Here is a 20,414-nt window from a genome sequence, read left to right as displayed (position 1 = left end):
AACGAAGCCTTTAGTTGGAGGTTTTCTTGGTGAATTTCTTCACACTTATCCAAGAATTCAAAAATCTCACGTTCATACTCAAACTCTGAATCAGAATTTGAGTAGGAAGAAGTTTCTGCGGCGAGAACCGAAAATTCATTGCACACATCGGAAGTATGCAAGGTGTTGACAACCTGAGATGATTTTTCTTGTATTGAATCATCTGAAGCATTAACCGAGGAGAGATGTTTCTCACATCTTTTGCTTCTTTTTACAATATCCTTGATCTTTTGTGTAATCATTAATTTATTAAAATCAACATGATTGGAATAACATTCATCGGCCCACGACAAGTTAGAAGATTCGCTTGTATTGGTCACAACATTGAACGCAGATGTTCTGATTGTGTTCTGATCAAGATCAAGTATTTTTTAACTTTCCAATAAGAGTATCACTGGAAAGCGTATCAAGGTTATTTCCTTCTACGATGACATGTTTCTTAGAATCGTATCTAGATGACAATAATCTGAGAATTTTCATCACAATGTCTTTTTCAGGAATAGTCTTACCCAACGCAAAAGATGCATTAACAATTTCAGACACTTTGTAATTAAACTCTTCAAATGAATATTCATCTGCCATACAGAGGTTTTCCCAATAAAAATTTAGGTTTTGAAGCCTAGCTTCTTTTTCACAAGTATTCCCTTCAAATACGGTTTCTAAGATATCCCACGCATCTTTAGACCGAGTGCATGCAGTCACATGATTCTGAAGATCTGGGGTAATGGAATGGATGATAACATTTAATCTGTCAGAATTTTGCTTTGCAGCAAGAATCTCGGCAGCATCATATTTACCAATATCCTTTGGAATAGTTATATCGCCTTATATAACTTCGAAGGATCATAGCCATTAACTACATAAACCCATGATTGAAAATCACGCGCTTGAAGAAAGGCACGCATAGAAATTTTCTGCCATAAGTAATTTGATCCATCGAAGAATGGCGGTACGTTTATAGAGATAGTACTTCTGTCCATAGAGTCAGATCACTACAAACACAGACTTATGAGGTATTGAACGTGTTTGTCTCCTCTGATACCAATTGAAAAAGCGGGGGTCTAACAACCACATCCAATATTTCGCTTAGAAATATGCATGGAAAAACTCCAATATAATTCCAAGAGAATCAACTAGACAGTCAGACTCAATAAATGGAAATATATCCAAGAGTTATATCTCTTTTTCTGAATTCAATCCGTAATCAAACAAATAGGAATTTGTGAGCCAGATTGAATATAAGAAATAATTTGGACGGTATCAAAAACCAATATCCAAGTGTCAATCAATTTAATCAACAACTAAAGGTTGGATTTGTTAGATCACTGCTCGGTCGAACTCGCATGCGTTGCTATCTCAAGCATGTTTGTCAATGTTAGTGATCAAAACTATAAGTCTTGATTTCTAGTCTACTATAACTAAGTCTCGGATTAGGATAGTAAGTGTAGTTGATCTCAAGAACTCCATTGTGATCATCATACAAGACGAAGAACTACTCAATGAACTGGTGGAACTTCATCGACTAAAAGGTATGTGGAGACTTGAACTTATCTATCACTCAAAAGTCTATCTACTCTATCTCCTATTTTGAGACAAAAGTCATTTTGCTATATAGGCTTTGATTATACACATTTGCTCTTTCGAGCCGAGTTTATCTCTCTAATTATCCATTTCTCGAAATACGTGTTGGTAAGCTTTCGCTTTGGCCAAGTTCATATTTACCTAGTAACGAAAGTCATGTTATGTTTCAATCACTTTGAAAATGGCTTTGACGAAAAATAGTTTGTGAATAACAACTATATAACGTCCTCTAAGAATGTTTCAATGATTGAAATGAGAGTTTAGATTATATAACCATTGTTGGATATAAGCATTGTGTGGCAACACATATATGTATAAGTCCTTATTCCTTGAACCAAAGTATGCGTACTTTGTTGATCACGAAAACCGGAACAAGAGCTGTGAACTCAGTCCGCGAACCCAGTCCCCGAATTGGCGGAGGTTCTCATCCCGAGAAAATATGCTGGAGTTTGAGAACTCCTTCCGGGAATTTAAGTCCGCGAACTAAGTCTTCGAACTTGAGTTGGTTATATCTTAAAGACGATTTTTGTGAACTTATATTTATATTAACTAAAGAATGCAATTTACAAACCGTGGCTATAAAGTTCATGAATCGATTCGAGTGAATCAAATCGTTTTTGCTTCAATTGTGTCTTGTATACTTCTATAAGATTTATACAATTGAACAACTCTCTAACTAGTTGATTTGAGTCATTTGAACTAGTTATGGTGAAGAAGAATATGGTTGATATGAAAATTCTCATATGGCTAACCATTTGGTTAACTATTGTTGAACCAAAAAATGTACATGTTTGGGTACGGTTACACAAACCTAAAATCGTGCATTTCAGTTGTGTGTAACAAGCTAAGTTTTCGATCCAACGGTTGAAAGATATTAGCTTGAATCTAATCAGGTTTTTATCTAACGGTGAATATTGAATGCTTTGTTACTAAGCTAACGTTGATTGCAAACCCTGATTTGAAAGACTATATAAGGGAGAACTCTAGCAACTGGGAAACCTCCCCACACCTCATGTATGATACTAGTTGTATTAGATAGAGTCGATTCTCCTTTAACCTTAGGTTTCTTATCGAGACCCTGTAGGTGAACGACTTGAAGACTTCATTGGGATTGTGAAGCCAGACTGATACTACTTTCTTGTAGTTGTGTGATCTGATCTTGCTGATTCTATCGTGTTGAGTACAATCGTAACGATTGGCTTGATATTAATATCTCTGATAGGAAAGATATAAAATTAGTCACAAACATTTTCGTCTCATCATTTGTGATTCCATAATATCTTATTTCGCCGCGTCGATTAAGATTATTGTGTAGTGATTGATAATACTAGGTTGTTCTTTGAGAATATAAGTCCGGGTTATCAATTGGTTCCTGTTCACCTTGATTTATCAAAAGGCGGAACAAAACTCGTAGGTATTTCTGTGGGAGAAAGATTTATCTATTATCGTAGACTTTTCTGTGTGATACATATTTGTTTATTAAAGTCTTCGACTTTGGGTCGTAGCAACTCTTAGTTGTGGGTAAGATCATCTAAGGGAATCAAGTGCGTAGTATCCTGCTGGGATCAGAGACCTAAGGAGCGCAACTGTACCTTGGATCAGTGTGAAATTAATTGGGGTTCAACTACAGTCCAGGCCGAAGTTAGTTTGTAGTAGGATAGTTGATTGAACTTACGCACAAAGACCAATGTTCAAGTGTCAATCAATGTAAATCAACAACCAAAGGTTGGAATTTCTAATTGGTTGAACTTACGCACAACCTGTGATATTTCAATTATATAAGCAAATATAATGCGGAAAATAAATAACACAGACACCAGAAGTTTTGTTAACGAGGAAACCGCAAATGCATAAAAACCCCGGGACCTAGTCCAGATTTGAACACCACACTGTATTAAGCAGCTACAAACACTAGCCTACTCCAAGTTGACTTAGGACTGGAATGTAGTTGAGCCCTAACCAATCTCACACTGATCAAGGTGCAGTCGCGTTTACGCCTCTGAATCCTAGCAGGACTCTGCGCACTTGATTCCCTTAGCTGATCTCATCCACAACTAAGGGTTGCTACGACCCAAAGTCGAAGACTTAATAAACCAAACTGTCTCACACAGAAAAGTCCATTGAATAGATAAATCTGTCTCCCACAGATATACCTATGATTTTTGTTCCGTCTTTTGATAAATCAAGGTGAACATGAACCAATTGATACACCGACTTATATTCTCGAAGAACATCCTAGTAATACCAATCACCCCACAATAATCTTAATCGTATGGTACCGAAACAAGATATTGTGGAATCACAAACGATGAGACGAAGATGTTTGTGACTACTTTTTATCTTGCCTATCAGAGATTAAATCTCGATCCAATCTTAAAGAATATAGTACTCGATCACGATAGAAAACAGTAAGATCAAAACACGCAACTACATAGAAAATAGTTGGGTCTGGCTTCACAATCCCAATGAAGTCTTCAAGTCATTAACCTACTTGGTTTTGTAAAAAACCTAAGGTTAAAGGAGAATCGACTCTAGTCGCAACTAGTGTCACATATGAGGTGTGGGGATTAGGTTTCCCAGTTGCTAGAATTCTCCCTTATATAGTCTTCAAATCAGGGTTTGCAATCAATGTTACCTTGGTAACAAAGCATTCAATTTTCACCATTAGATGAAAACCTGATTAGATTCAATCTAATATCTTTCAACCGCTAGATCGAACTTAGCCTGTTACACACAAATGAAAAGTGACTTCATTTAGATATGAGTAAACGTACCTAAACGTGTGCACCTTGTTGTCTCAACAATAGTTAACCGAAGTTAGCCATATGAACACTTTCATATCAACCATATTCATCGGAACCATAACTAGTTCAAATCACTCAAATGAAACTAGTTTCAGAGTTGTTCAGTTGTTTATATTCTCATAAAAGTATACAAACACCTATGAAGCAAAATCGATTTTGATTTACTTGAATCAATTCATGACCTTTATAGCCACAGTCTGAAAAAGATTGCATTCCTTATTATATAAATGTATTAGTTCATGAACAAACCGATTTTAGAACATAACCTACTCAAGTATGCAAACGGGTACACATACCTAAGTAGCCGGACTTGGACTGTGTTTGCCAGTATGCAAACGGGTAAGCATACTTTCATTCACATCCGAACTCAGTTCAATATAGTGCGCGTACGGGTACGCATACCAAGGTTCCCGGACTTCAACTGACTTCGCCAATACGCATACGGGTATGCATACTATAGCTCCCGGACTTCACCTGACCAACCAATACGTGTACGGGTATGCATACTAGATTATCGGTCTTGGACTACACATTTTCAAGTACGCATACTGTGTTTATATCCAATCATGGTTAGTCGTTCTAAACTCCCATTTCAATCATTGAAACATTCTTAGAATACGGCAATAGCTGTCTCACTCAAACTATTAGCTTCAAAGCAATTTTCAAATGATCGAATGATCAATACGAAACATTCCGAGTCTACATCAAATGCCTGTCTCACACAAATCATGTAAGATATTACCAGGTGATTTTTTCACATGATCATCTTTTGACTTTTGTCAAGAATATAAGATGAACTTGGTTAAAGCGAAAGCTTACCAACACATATTTCGAGAAATATGTAAGCGAGTAAACTCAGCTCTAAATATCAAATGTATATAATTGAAGTCTATATAGTTATGCGACTTTTGTCTCAAATAGGAGATAAAGTAGATAGACTTTTGAGTGATAGATGAGTTCAAGTCTCCACATACTTTTTGATGATGAAGTTCCATAAGTCCCCTTAGTAGTTCTTTGTCTTCAATCGATGAACGCCGTGATGTCTAAAGCTCAACTACACTTTCTATCATAATCCGAGACTTAGCTATAAGTATACTAGAAATCAAGACTTATAGTTTTGACAACTAAACTTGACAAACAATCTTGAGATAGCAACGCTTGCGAGTTCGACCGAGCAGTGCTCTAACAATAACCTGAAGAATTGAGGATCCTCATAGTCAATCATATTTGACTCACACAGTTGACCACAGTGAGTGTGGTGGTCATTATTAAGAAAATGTGTCAATTCTAATCTCCTAAAGTACTTAGGTTTAGTCTCAAAACTTAATAATTGACACATTCGAAAACCATACATTCTACATCTGGAAGAAAAGTTTTTGATGGGAAAACAAAATCAATCTGGATACCATAGCCTGGGTAAACCACATCAACCAGAGGATAGCTTTCTAACAACTAAACTTCTTCCTAGACATCATTTGGTTCCGGAAAACGTGCCTGAAGATTATCTTGTAAAATGGTAGAGGTACATATGTCAAGTCCCAAGTTAGGGGTATCTGTAAGAGCTAAAGGTAAGGCACATAGAGAATAATAATCACCCCCAAACTTAGAGTTTTGGGTGTCTCTAGATAGACTAGCTACAATTTTCCTAATTTCTAGATCTTCAGAATCCTGAAAATAGTCAATTGCTTCTTCCAAGTTATACTCTGGTGATGCATCCTCACTCATATTTAAAAGCTCTATGAGTTCATCTTTTTCGTTTAAGATTATTGGTTCTAAATCGCTAGACTCTAAAATAAAATTCTCAGAATAAACTCGTTCCTTTAAACCATTATCGGCTTCGTAATCAAAAGGAAATACTACATCGTCTAAAAAGGTGGTATCTCTAGTCAAATCCTTGTCCTTTTGAATAGGTGAATAATCATTAAAATTATTTGTATTTGAACAAGAAATAATATTATCATTATAAAACTCAATTGGAGTATCAAGTTCTTGATCACTATGCCTACATATTTCAGAGTCTTCATCAGCACGATCCTCACCATAATCATCATAGTAACATGAAAATGGCTGAACCTCATCTAAACAAGTAGTGTTACCAATTCTAACCTCGTCATCTTGATTATGTGAATAACTATCCTCATTTTTAAGGTGTCTACTGGAAACACTATATTGGAAATTAAGATTATTTCGAGCAAGTATTTCGTTCGTCTCATCCATCATTTTGAGGGATTCCTCAATATGAAGTTTTCTTTCGTTAATAACTAAGTTATTCATCTCAGCTATCTTACGTGTTGAATTTTCTAACTTCTTGAGGGACTCTTATAGAGGAGGAATAGAAGCAGAAGGATCATAAAAAGGACTACTTTTAGATAGTTTGATTGCATCCTCCAAAGGTGAAGAACTCGTGATATAATCTTTTTGCTCGTATGACCGTTGCGTGTGTGAATAGTAATTGGGATCACCATGGTATGAATGATAACCTTCAAAAGGTTGATGTTCCCAACCACTATTTGCACTATGGTCATAATATGAATAATGCCCATTTTTAAACTCAGTTGGATATTCATTGTATTGTCTATTATAATACCAGTTTGACATTCCGTTGGGCACGTGCAAATACAGGGTTGACTAAAATGGGTAAGCTTAGGTTACCAACAAAATATACCTATATTCAAAGACTGGTCAAAGGTACAAGGCTGAGGCTTGTGGCATTTTATCTGGTAACTCCCATAAGGCCCAAGGAACGGGTTCAGCTTACTAATCCACGAGTTCTCCTAAACTCGGTAGTCTGACGAATGCAACTGGTGTGTGCACGTGTTTTCACGAAATAAAACTCACTGACAGGGGATTCGTGGGTGGATAAAGTCTTACCTCCCGTACCAGACGGGCGATGAACCGTTGAAGTCGACTCAGGCCACCAACTCCTATGTCATTGTACGAACCTTTGGGGCTGAGACAGTATCGTAACTGTCGTCCTTCCCTGCAGGAGTTTTATTTAAATCAACCCTTCCTTAGGGTTTTAAAAATAATGTCCAAGTACAGAAATAAAGTCCAAAAAGAAAAATTACAACAAAGCAAACCCTAATACGGTTTCTAAAAATAAAAAGAAATAAAATCTAAATAAAATAACTATATACAAAATCTTCTTCAGCCCTTTCAGACTCCTCGTTTGTTTCCTTCTTTGGCGATGCTTTCCTTTTATAGCACTTTTTGTTTCCTTGTAGCTTCGCTCCAAATCTGAAAAGAATCGGAAAATATCAAAGGCGTAAAATAGAACAAAATAAATCTAAAACAAATAAAAATAATAAAAATAAATCTAAAACCTAAATACAAGTCCACGTCGGCGACGCCAAAAATTGATGTAGTTTTGAAGCAGTAGTAAGATTCGTTCAACTCGGGCTTGTGTAGACGCGGTTTAAGACTTAATAAAGAAAATATATACAAAATATGTCACAATATCGACAGGTACTAAGATTCTGGATTCCACCAATTCTCACATTCATGTGGTTTAACTATTAATTCCAGACAATTATAGTTCATAAAATAACAAATGTTGACTCTGTTCTTTGCCAAAAGTAGATTTAATAAAGCATTAGATGCAAATCATAAGCATGACGCATCAAAAGTTCTTAGACTAAGCATGCGACATCAAACAAATCACAACTAACCAAGAAAAAATCATAATTCAACTTAAAATAGTGCAAAAGTCATAAAGAAATTAAATAGAATTACCACAGTATGAAAAATGGCTTCCTCCATTGTCCCGGTGTTGGGGTTTAGCTCCTCGTGGTCAAAACACGCTCAATAGGTGTTTTATTGAAAAAAAATAATATTACAATGAATCTGTAACAGATATAATCGTTACAGAATCCACTGTTACATAAATTATTGCAAAGATAATAGTTACTAATGGACTGTTACGGGAATTTGAAATTTAAGACGCTAGGAAATACGACTGTCATGTATATCCTTATGTTCTTCAGCTTCGTCTTCTTCCTGCTGCTGCTGCAACTCCTCTTGCAGTTTGATTCTTAGCTCTGCAACCTCGATCCTTCTTTCTGGTACTTCAACAAACCTTTTATACACCCACGGGTCGATTTAATCTCCCAAATCTTCCAATATATTTTTCTTCGTCCTCACGGAAAATCAATACTCGGGATTTCTTCTTATCCTTTCATTTACGAAATCTTATGAGTTCTCACATCTTACCAATCTCTTTCAGATACATAATCAATTATACAGGGAGATATTTTCTCTATTTCTCCACAAGCTACTTCCAAATATTCCCGATTTTTTTTTTGATGATAAACTCTTTTCTTCATATCTCCGCGTTCATCTAATTGCTTCCAAAGATATAAAGCAATCTAACCGAGGCAACATTCTTCTCCCAACCTCCAAGGAACTTCCAAAATTAAGAAAAACCCGTGATAATCTCGGTTCTCTGTTTCGGTGAAACAATTATGGAAACTTCTTTATTTTCGGTCATAATCCAATTACCAACCATGTTTCAACGCCACCGACCCATAACAATTGAAATCCATGAGAAAGTCCGCCTAAAACTCATCCAAGTTCTTCACAGCAAAGTATGCAGCTAACTGTCCAACTTTCCCGCCAAAATCCGTTTTGAATGGGGAAGAAGAAGATGCCCCCTAAGCAGAGTACGGGTGCTATTAGCCATGGGGGGTGAAAATAGTAGATCTGGGGTGCAAACAGTGATGGGTTACCCCTTATGAACTGGGTGCCCCTTATCCATTTAAGGAGTGTAAATAACACTTTGTCCGGATGCCTTTAGTAATTCCTCCCGGTGGTCCCAATACCTCTTTTCGAGCCAATTTCTCCGCAAAATCTTATTTCTCCAAAAACACCTACAAAAACATAAAATAATCAAATAAATACAAAATCGAACACTAATAATACACATAATTGAGAACATATTAGACACATAAATGTGTCAATCAAATACCCTCAAACTTATTATTTGATAGTCCTCGAGCAAATCTAAAAAAATAAAACAAATCCTAACTCACTGCCGCAGGCGTCGCGATTGCACTTAGCGTGTGCAACAAGCCTTTAAACCCCTAGGTGGCCCTAGTGGCTGGATGTATTAAAGAGGGGCTCTCTAACTGGTGAAAAGTGGTCGGTTTCCACTAACAACCATTCCTGGTTCGGCTCCGTCCGAGTTATAGTCTCGTGAGGGTTTACTAGAGATATACCCACAAAACCTTTACTCCAAACCCTAGCTATCTACGCAGAACCTTGGTAGTCATTAAAGAATGTCCTTGGTTGGCATACTCTCATTGGCTACAGGAGGAAGTACCATGATGTGAAATTCCAATTTTTGTACACAAGTTTGCACTCAAGCATACTAAAATTCATATATAAGTGACAGAGCTCTACTCAGATAGTCGCACTATGGATATCAACAATTGCTCAAAAATCAAAATTTGATTTTACAAAAAAAAAAAAAGCGTGAATAACTCACGTAAATTTCAAAATAAAAAAATAATATTATTTTTCGTGAATAACTCATGTATTTAAGAAAAATGAAAAAAAAAACCTTTTCTCGTTCGAACGAGAATTCACCTATGGAGCGAAAGCTTTTCTATTTTTGTGAAAATCCACATATTCAAAATAAAGTTTTGTTTTCATAAAAGCTCATAAACAAAAGTTTTGTTCCCATGTAAAAACTAAATACAAAAAGAGTTCGTATTATTTCATTTTTTAGATCTGCTAAATCGATTATACATTAACTTCTCGATTTTATTTGCTTGAATTAGATCAACATTTCATTCAATCACTGATAATAGTATTTCGATAATTTTGTTGAGAATTTCCAACTAAGATTCCATCTCTAAAACCAATTTTTTCATCTAGGGGAAAGTTGGCTGAATCCTATTTCAAATGATTCCAATTTTTTCTACCAGCTAATCCTTTTATCCACCAACCCGTTCACGATGTAGTCTTTAAGTGTGATTGGGATAGGTCTGTTTGATGTTGGTATTGCTTTTAAAAACCCTAATTTCATGATGATGCAGAATTTTCTAATTCATGACTTTGTGGTCTCTTCAATAGTTTTAACCTTTAATTCTGGCAATTTTATTATTCTGAAAAACTTGAATCTTCTGATTTGATGATCTTTCAATTGGATCTGATAAAGCCTCAAAAGTGATGTTGTTTATACCCCTAGCCGAAATTCATCATGAACCTCAAATTCCTCTCTATTCAGGCGGTGATACATCGGCTCTGCGGGTCCTCACTTCAAGTACCAAGGATTCACTGTTCATCCTCTCTGGTTTTGCTGTCCTCTCAGTAATTTTTAAATCTTTCCTTCTCTTCAGATTTTGATGTGGCGTTATGAGATTTAAACAGGTAAGCCTAAACCTAATTTTCTAGCTGTAATCAACCACAACCCAATATTACAACTCCGTGTTTTCCTATTTTATCAGAATCATTATCAGTTAATCAATTTTTAAAAGAAACAAAATTGAATATTCAAACCCTATTTTTCTCCTATAAATACTGCCTAAATCCAATCCATCTTTCCTTCCTCTTTATCCATCCTACTTTAGCTCCTTGCTTGTTTAGTTTTTATCTTTCTTTCTGTTTCTCTTATGTTGCTTTCTCTATGTCTAGCTTTTCCGCTAGAAATGTTTCTTCCTTTGGATTTAATGTTCTTAATATTAGGAATGTTCTTCTTTCTGATAGTACATGGCAGCATCAGCTGGTCGGTTGTTTTTTAACTAAAATGAATAAAAACTCTTTCTTTCTAGGAAGAGCTCTTAAATATAGATGAAAGCTTTCTAAAGAAATATCTGTTAGCAAGCTTGGTAGAGGTTACTATCTGATTAAGTTTGAGTCTGGGAATGACATGTTTTATGTCCTTAGGCAAGGAACTAGAGTAGTATATGGAGATACTTTCCTCTTTCAACCTTGTGATTTCTCAGTTCTTCCTGAAAACTTTGAACTCACCTCTGAATCCTTTGAAATCTCTTTACACAAGCTTTTCCCTGAACAAACTAGAATCCCTAATGCCATTCAAAACACACAAAATTTTGGTACTCTTGTTGCTTTTGATGACCCTATACACTACCTCAATGGTTACAGCACCATGAAAATTAGGCTAAAGCTAGACATTACTCAACCACTCATTTCTGGTACAAATGCTCCTAATGATCGAGGATACACCAACTGGATAAATTTTATCTATCAAGATCTCCCAAGGCTATTTTGCAGCCACTGTCGCAGGTTAGGGCACGAACGCAAGGACTGCATTGAGATTTACTTGCTCAACTTTCAAAATATGATGCTCCAACCACCTCCTGAAATACCTCCACAGCCTGCAATTAGAGCCTTGGGACCATTTATAGAACCAGAGTATGATGAAGACTACCATCAAGAAATGCTTCACAATGTTGTTTTTGAAGACCCTGATCCAGACTGGAGTGATTGGGGATCCTTACCTTCTAGAGCCACTGAATCCTCTAATCAAGACAAGTTTACTATTTCTTTCTTCGACGGGGAAGGCTACCAAATAACTGGTTTTCACTCCGACACTACTTCAGATCAGTCAAAGCCATTCTCAGAACCAAGGATAGTAGAAGAAATCAACACCTTTGAGGACGCAAGCACTGAGCTAATCACCTTATCCACATCTCAACCTGCTGAGATTCAACAACCTTTCAGACCATCAATATTTTTAGTTTCAGACATTGAGGAATCTGAGCTTATATCATATTTTGACCTGCCAAGTCCAACACTAAAAAGATCGAACCCTGAGCAACAATATTACCTCCACAGCGCAGGCATTGGCACCTCATCAGCTCCAGATTCATCAAGAACAGTCATTGATGAAGATATTGCACAATGGATAGAGGTTTATCAACCAGCAAAAAGGCTCAAACTTGACTCCTTAGAACAAAAAGCTGCCACACCCTATATCAATTCCATCATCAACACATTCAGTTCAGCTACTATTGAAGAAAGCTCTACAATGTCACCATCTACTGCACCAGCAGAAGAAACGTAATTTGATAACACCAACATTCACCTCCTTCAGACTATCCCGATGTAACAAAGACACATTAAAGGGCCGGTGGATACTTCTCTATATATCTTGACATCCCTTTATTTTTGGTTCACTCTGTCTATAACCATCCGTAGAATGTTTGTTTTAAATGCTTGCTTAATATGTTTGCTTGCTTCTGTTTAGTTATCTAGGTTGAGCTGATGGTTTCCACCTTTTTTGGTTGCTCGATATAAATATATATGTTTATATGTTAAAATCTTATGTATAGTATAAGTTTGCTCAACTTGGATCCTGATCCTTTTATAGATTAGTTTACTAGCTTGTGTAATTTCGGTATGCTTTCCATTTTCTCTGATATTAGTAATTATCCTAATTAGTATCTTGAGTTCTGTCTTCGAACCTTATAATCTGCATATCTCCCCCTAAACTATAGTCTAACCTGGTTGATAACTTAGACTGCACCTATGTACTAACACCTTCTGGTTACTAATTCTGTAGACTCTCCCTTCTTTTAGGTCTTCTGATTGAAATTGCATTGTCTTTTTCCCTAAAACTTACATTCATCTCTTTGCTAATTTGGCCTCTTATAAACTGTGACATACTATTTACTATACTGTCTTATTGTCTATCAATTGGTTTGTCTTCCTTACTCCTTTTTGTTCTCTACTTTTAAGCTTGATATCGACTGTTTTTGATGCTTCTCACAATTGATTTCTCTACTTCTATATGAAATAGAAATCTGGTTTCCCCTTTTTTCTTCTTTTTTCACTCTGACAACCTCTGAATCAATTTTTGTCTTATAACCTAATCCATTAGTGTTCTTTATCTGGCTGGTATATTTGTCTCTGACCTGCAATTTGTTCTTAAGTTCTGACACATTATGCTGCCATATCTAGTATAATTGGCTCAGTTATAATTTTTTTGTTATCGGCAACTACAGATTAAATGTGTATATTGTGTTTCTGCTTTTAGATTAACTCATTAACACTTTCTTAAATTTGATCTGATCTCTATTTACTCAGCTCAGTTATTATCTTACATCCTTGTTCACTGCATTTTAGGCTGAATTGTGTTATGCTTCCAAGGGCATCTGATTATTAACATCTTCCCATCTCTTGCATTTACTGTCACAATTCTGATTTAATAAGTCTGCTTCTCTCTGCAATTTAGATTGCTTTAGATTGGCACTTGATATAGCTCAGTAACTCCTCATTTAGTGTAAATTTGCTTGAATCTTCTTGATATCTGACTCTTTGCAGTCCCTTTCTAAGCTTTCACACTTGAAGACAATCCTTAGTATTATAAGTCATCTTTCCTTACACACTCATAGACTGTCCTTACACTTAAAAAAAAAATTTCTTTTTTTTTTTCACACCTCTACTGAATTCTAAGTTTCTTAACCTCAATCCATGTTGCACATTTGACACTTAACGGTCTTAACAGTTCCTCAATTATTTACCTTACCTTGTAATTATAGAATTCTCAGAGACTTGTTTCTGCATCTGTTACTGCTTTAAGTTTCTTTAAATTACTCATCTCCTTCTTTTATGCACAATATTCCCTGTTGAATGTTATAATTTTCATAGTCTAACAATATCTAATCTTATTTCCACAAAACACCTTCTTCATCATTAAGCCCATTTAAACCAAATTCTACCATATCCCCTACCATATCCCCAAAGCCCATTTAAACCAAACCAACACCGAACCTAAACTTATTCTTCCTCTCCACTGCTTAGCCCAATTAGACAATTTACCTTTTCAATATGAATATTATTTCATGGAATTGTCAAAGCATAAACCTCTCACCCGCAATTCAGCATTTAAAAGGACTAGTCTCTCTTCACAATCCTAGCATCCTATTTCTCTCTGAAACGCTAGCTAACGATCAACACATAAGAAGATTAACACAATCCCTTCAATTCAATAACTACTTCAACATTCCCAAAATTGGAAGACGGGGAGGACTTTGCCTAATGTGGGAGGATAACCTAAACATCCAAATATTATTACATTCTCAAAATTTCACCCACACAAAGGTTACACCACCACCTCCAAAACAGCCATGGTTCTTCACGGGTATCTATGGCCCTCCACATCCAAATATAAGGAAAAACCTTTGGCATGATTTTCCAACAATATTCAACAATATCAATCCTTCCACACCTTGGCTGCTGATAGGAGACTTCAACGACGTTTTAAACCAATCAGAAAAGGAGGAAGACAAGTGACATATGCTCAATCTCAACCGCTTCTCACTTTAATGGACCGGATGGGTTTTATATATTTAGGATTCCGAGGAGATCCTTACACTTTGACAAACAACCAATTGAGGCAAGATAATATCCTAGAAAGACTAGATAGGGGTTTAGCAAACCAACTATGGCGAACAACAAACCCCTATGCGGCAATTACACACCTTCCAAGAATAGCATCTGATCATGCCCCAATACTTTTACAAAAGAAAGCAATGGACTGGCAAAGAACAAAAAACTAAAAATTCGAACACCTCTGGCTCTCTCATCCCCAACTTAAGCAAATAATCGAATCGGCTTGGGAACAACAACAGGATAATGTACCGACACTCAACCTCCAACTAAAGCTCATAACAACTGGACAAACTCTCTTAGAATGGAACAAAGAAATTTTTGGACACCTACCAACAAAGATCAAGGAATCAACAACCAAGATAAAGAACGCCCAACACCAATGTGCATCCCAAACAGGTTCAGATCTGGATCACTAGTTGATTCTAGAAAAACAACTAAAAATATAACATGAAGAACTATTACAATGTCATGCAACATACTGGCAACAAAGATCTAGAATTCAATGGCTTCAATCAGGCGATCTCAACACAACTTTTTACCACACTAAAGCTACCATCCACAGAGCTTGCAACAATATACAACAGCTACAAGACACACAAAACAACTGGATTACCAATAAAGAAGACGTTGTTCAACTCATTCTAGATCACTATTCTCAACAATACACGACCCCACCTACAGAAATAAATGAAGATATTTTTGTAAACATCAGACTGAGGCTGACTCCTAGACAATCGGACCAACTTACGAAGGAAGTAACCACAGAAGAAATCAAGCAAGCCCTTTTCTCCATAAATTCTGAAAGTGCTCCAGGACCGGATAACTATACAAGTAAGTTCTTTAAAGTTTTTTGGGAAACAACTAACCCTCAAATGGTAGCAATGGTTAAGGCCTTCTTTAATAATCTTAAAATGCACCCTCTCATGAATCACACAAACATAACACTAATACCTAAAATAGACCACCCTTCAAAACCTTCACAATTCAGACCGATAGGACTCTGTAACGTCACTTATAAAATCATTTCAAAAATATTAGTCAACCTACTTAGACCTATTCTCCCCTTCCTAATAATCCATTTTAGAGTGTTTTTGTTCCACAAAGATCAATTCACGACAATATAGCAATTGTTGGGGAACTGTTCCATAATATCAGAACCTCAAAACCCACCAAAGATCCAAAAATAGCTCTCAAATTAGACATCCAAAAAGCCTATGATATCCTAGACTGGGGATTCATGAAAACTTCATTTACAAAACTGGGATTCCCATCAGCCTTTATAGACTACATCATGTTATGCGTTACAACAGTTACATACTCCATCAAAATAAACGGTACACCCCATGGATACATCACACCAAGTAGAGGTATTAGACACGGTGTCCCACTATCATCCTATATTTTTATCATATGTGCTGAAATCCTATCGACAAACCTGGGAAACCTCCAAAGCCAAAAATTAGTTCCAGGACTTAATATATCACAAAAAGCACCTCCCATAATTCATCTAATGTATGCTGATGATCTTTTGATTACGTATAAAGCGTCAGATCGGATTAATCAATACCTTAAAACCCTCCTCCAAGCCTATAGTTCTTCTGCAGGGCAAGTAATTAATAATACCAAATCAGTAATCATCCATCACCCTAATTTAGACCCAATCAAAATAAATGATCTTCAACAATTTTTTAATATGCCAACCACTTCAAAACCTCCAACCTATCTAGGCATACAGTTTAAACAGGAAAGAGCAACAAACCGAACTTTCACTCCCCTTCTACAAAGACTAGATAGAAAAGCAAAAGCATGGATGACAAAATGCCTAACGCCAGCATGAAGACTCGTTCTCATCAAAACCTCCCTAACACCAACCTCCAATCACATAATGCAAACACAAAACCTACCCAAAAATATTCACAAAAAAATAGATCGTATAACCAGGAATTTTTTTTGGGGACACGACTCAACAACCAAAAAACTACACCCCATAGGATGGGATAAAGCAACAAAACCAATAGCCGAAGGAGGATTGGGAATAAGGAAAAGCGCTGACCATAATAAATCCCTTCTCATGAAGAGAATTTGGAATTTACATGAACAACCTAACTCTATATGCGGAAGTCTATTCAGTGCAAAATACTTTAATGAACAACCAATTCTACAAGGAAACATCTCCATTCCATCCTCTTCCAGCCCTCAATGAAGACAACTTGCTTCAACTATCCCTACCATGCAAAATTTAGTTTTCCATCGTATTGGAAATGGGTTATCAACACCAATAGAAGCGAACTGGATTCTACACTCCCCAAATCTAGATCCAACACATTATTACCCAATCAAAATGGTAGCGGATATCATCGACCCTTTCTCCCACTGCTGGAATCATGAAAAATTGAGCACCTTTCCCAATCAAACAATTCAAAAAATCATCAATATCCACCTTCCACAAAACAATACCCCAGATAAAATTATCTGGCCACACTCAAAATCAGGAAGCTATACCACATCTTCAGGATACAAATGTCTAACCCATGGTCAACCAACCCACACACCTTTACAACCTACCAAATTCCTATGGACTTTACCATGTCCACCAAAAATTCGGCTTTTCTCGTGGAAAGCCATCAATGAAGGTTTACCAACCTTCTCTCTCTTACATCGAATCCATTTGACCAACTCAGACATATGCCTAAGATGCAATTCTGATAAGGAACTAGCAAGCCACCTTTTAATTCACTGTCCCACAACAGCTACTTCCTGGAACAACTTATTCAATCAACTTACAAATACACCAAACACCAGCCATACCCATACCTTCACCTTAACTCCACAAACAACTATATCTCAAATCCTACAACAACCAACATCAACTACGACAATCTCCTCATTCTGTTTTCTATTCTGGACCCTATGGCTATCCAGAAATGATCTAAATTACCAACGAAAACAAACAACATCAGAAGAAATACTAGCCTGGGCACAAAAACTACAACAAGAATATTCCTGGGCACAACGAGCTTCACCACCAATCATACCAGGAGCTACACCAATAGTCAACCACACAATAACTGATAAAAGGATGCCAACAATATTGGTAGGCTGGTCCGCTCCAAATACCAACTGGATCAAAATTAACACAGATTGAGCAGCCAGAGGCCACCCAGGATTTGCAGGGGCGGGTTTCGTCTGCAGAGACTCTGATGCACGAACAATAATAGCTTTGGAACAACCATTAGGAATTACTACTGCACTAACTGCAGAAACATGGGCCTTACTATTGGCTTCAAGAAAATCAACAGAGAGACAATGGCCTAGAATTCTCTTTGAAACAGACTCGGAGAACCTCATGCGTCTCATCACAACAACTACAACACCACCGTGGTACATAGCAGAAATGATTAAAGAAATAAAAAAACAGACTGAGGCAAATTCCGCAAGTCGCTGTAAAACACAACTACAGAGAAGGAAATCAAGCAGCGGACGGACTGGCAAACCATGCAGCGAATGGAAGTCAAACAGGAAACTACTCAACCAAAATCTGGGACCAGGCAATCCCATCTTTTATTAGTCACATTTTATTTCAAGATTCTGTGGGTACCAAATACCCAAGACAAGTTGTAAACTAAATATTTTTATAATAAATATATGCTTCAAAAAAATGTCTATTCAAAAATACATATATTTCTCTCATATTAGGGATAATTGTTTGTTTCTTAAACTAACGGACGGGTGGACGGACGTTTCCTAAAGCAAAGTTTTATGGAAAATCGTACATGCATGCATATATGTATATATATATATATATATATATATATATTTGAAAATAATCCATTCACGCATCACGAATTTCAAAAATAATAATAAGACTTAGCTGGTCGGCGCCGACAGGACGATGGTCGGCAGCGACTGGAATTCGGAAAATTTTTTTCTTCCCTTTTATAATAATTATTATTTCCAAAACCTAATCAAACTATTTTTCCTTTTTGAGCTCGGGCATGTAAACGCTAAACCGACCAAAATTGGGTGTCCGACCGCCCGAATCAGCGGTGCCTCATCTCTCCACGCTCCCTGGATGATGCTCTATTATACTACCAGAGTCCTTATTTAAGTCATTTCTCGTACATGACATTATTAGAGCAAGTCGAGGATTCTAGTAACATCTTTTGATTAAGTGCGACCACTTATTCCGTGTTGGGAAAATTGGCACCCTAGTGCAGCGGAATCACAGGATCACAAAGGGAAATTGGTGATTTGGACCAAATATGAGAGAAATAATAAGAAAGACGGAAGATAAAGAAGCACACACAACCACAACTCAATATTGTAGATGGGGAAAAACAATTTTCTGGTTTTTAAGGAATTGAGGAGACGACCGTACGGAGGAGACTCCTCGAACCGAGCGAAATGTTAAACCTCACACAGATGCACCACTGCAAAGGGGGTGCTTTAGATTCGAGAGATCAATCTGTAGTACTCCGGCCTAAATCAAGACAATGACCGTTCCAGAGTAAATTCGGTCACAAGGGAGGATGGGTTGATCTGTAGGAGGGAAGCTGAGAAATATGTGGAATCAATGGTAATCAAAGATTGTGGGTGTGTAGATTCTGAATACGATAAGCTCTGAGTGATTGAAATTGCTCAATTGATGAGTTAATGATCCCGTGTTGTCAGTTTGACGTGAGATTGATGATACTGATGATGATTCAATCATGATTCAAAGACTTATTTATATTGCTGGAATTGTAGATTCCATGAAGTGTGACAGTTGATGGAATCAAGGAGTGGGGAAGTGGAGATCGTGTTTGAAACCAGTTGCTCAACGTGTGGAGACTTGGTCGATTTTCCACCCACTACCTCGTGAATTCCTTCAACTGATTGCACGACTTGCTCACATTCCATCGTGTGTTTGAACACACATGCCGTAGACCGCCAGACCAAAACCCTAAGTAATATCCCCCGAAGTGACACGATTGACGTCTCCTGGTTTGTTAGTCAATTGATGACTTCGTGGTTTGATGGGACGATGATTCCATGTAGTCGTTGAGTTGAACATGATGTTCTGAAACTCGTGAATTGAACATGTCATGAGACAGAGGTATAGTTCTTACGATGAAGTGAGCAAGTATTGCTCATTCGGTGGATCGTTGAATATTGATTGTTGAACCAATATTCCTTGGTTTGAACAAATATTTATCATCTGAGCAAGTGTTTCTCATGTGATGAATTGTTGAATATTTGATCGTCTGAGCATGTGTTGCTCGTCTGATGGATTATTGGCAGCGTACCAAAAATATTAATTAGAATATTGGTCGTTGAACCCAGCATAATTAATAAATTTAATGACCATGAGGTCGTCATAAAATTATTAAGGTTAGAATCTGGAATGATGATCCTTGGATTCAGAAACCCTAATTTGATCAATTGATGATCAATTCATGGTTCGTCAGAATTTCAACCATGGGACGAAGGAGGGAGCGATTACATGGGACCTTGGATCAACCATGTAGTGTCCATATGCTCTCGTGAGCAAATACGAAGAACTCCTGAAGAGTTGACGATTTGTTGGTGAAAGAATGATTAAATGCTGGTTTAATCATTTATTCGAAAATGCTCGTCTGAGCCTTAGGTGAGAAA

This window comes from Papaver somniferum, chromosome 5, assembly GCF_003573695.1.
Source record: "Papaver somniferum cultivar HN1 chromosome 5, ASM357369v1, whole genome shotgun sequence".
NCBI classification, from domain to species: domain Eukaryota; kingdom Viridiplantae; phylum Streptophyta; class Magnoliopsida; order Ranunculales; family Papaveraceae; genus Papaver; species Papaver somniferum.
This window is presented reverse-complemented; position numbering follows the sequence as displayed.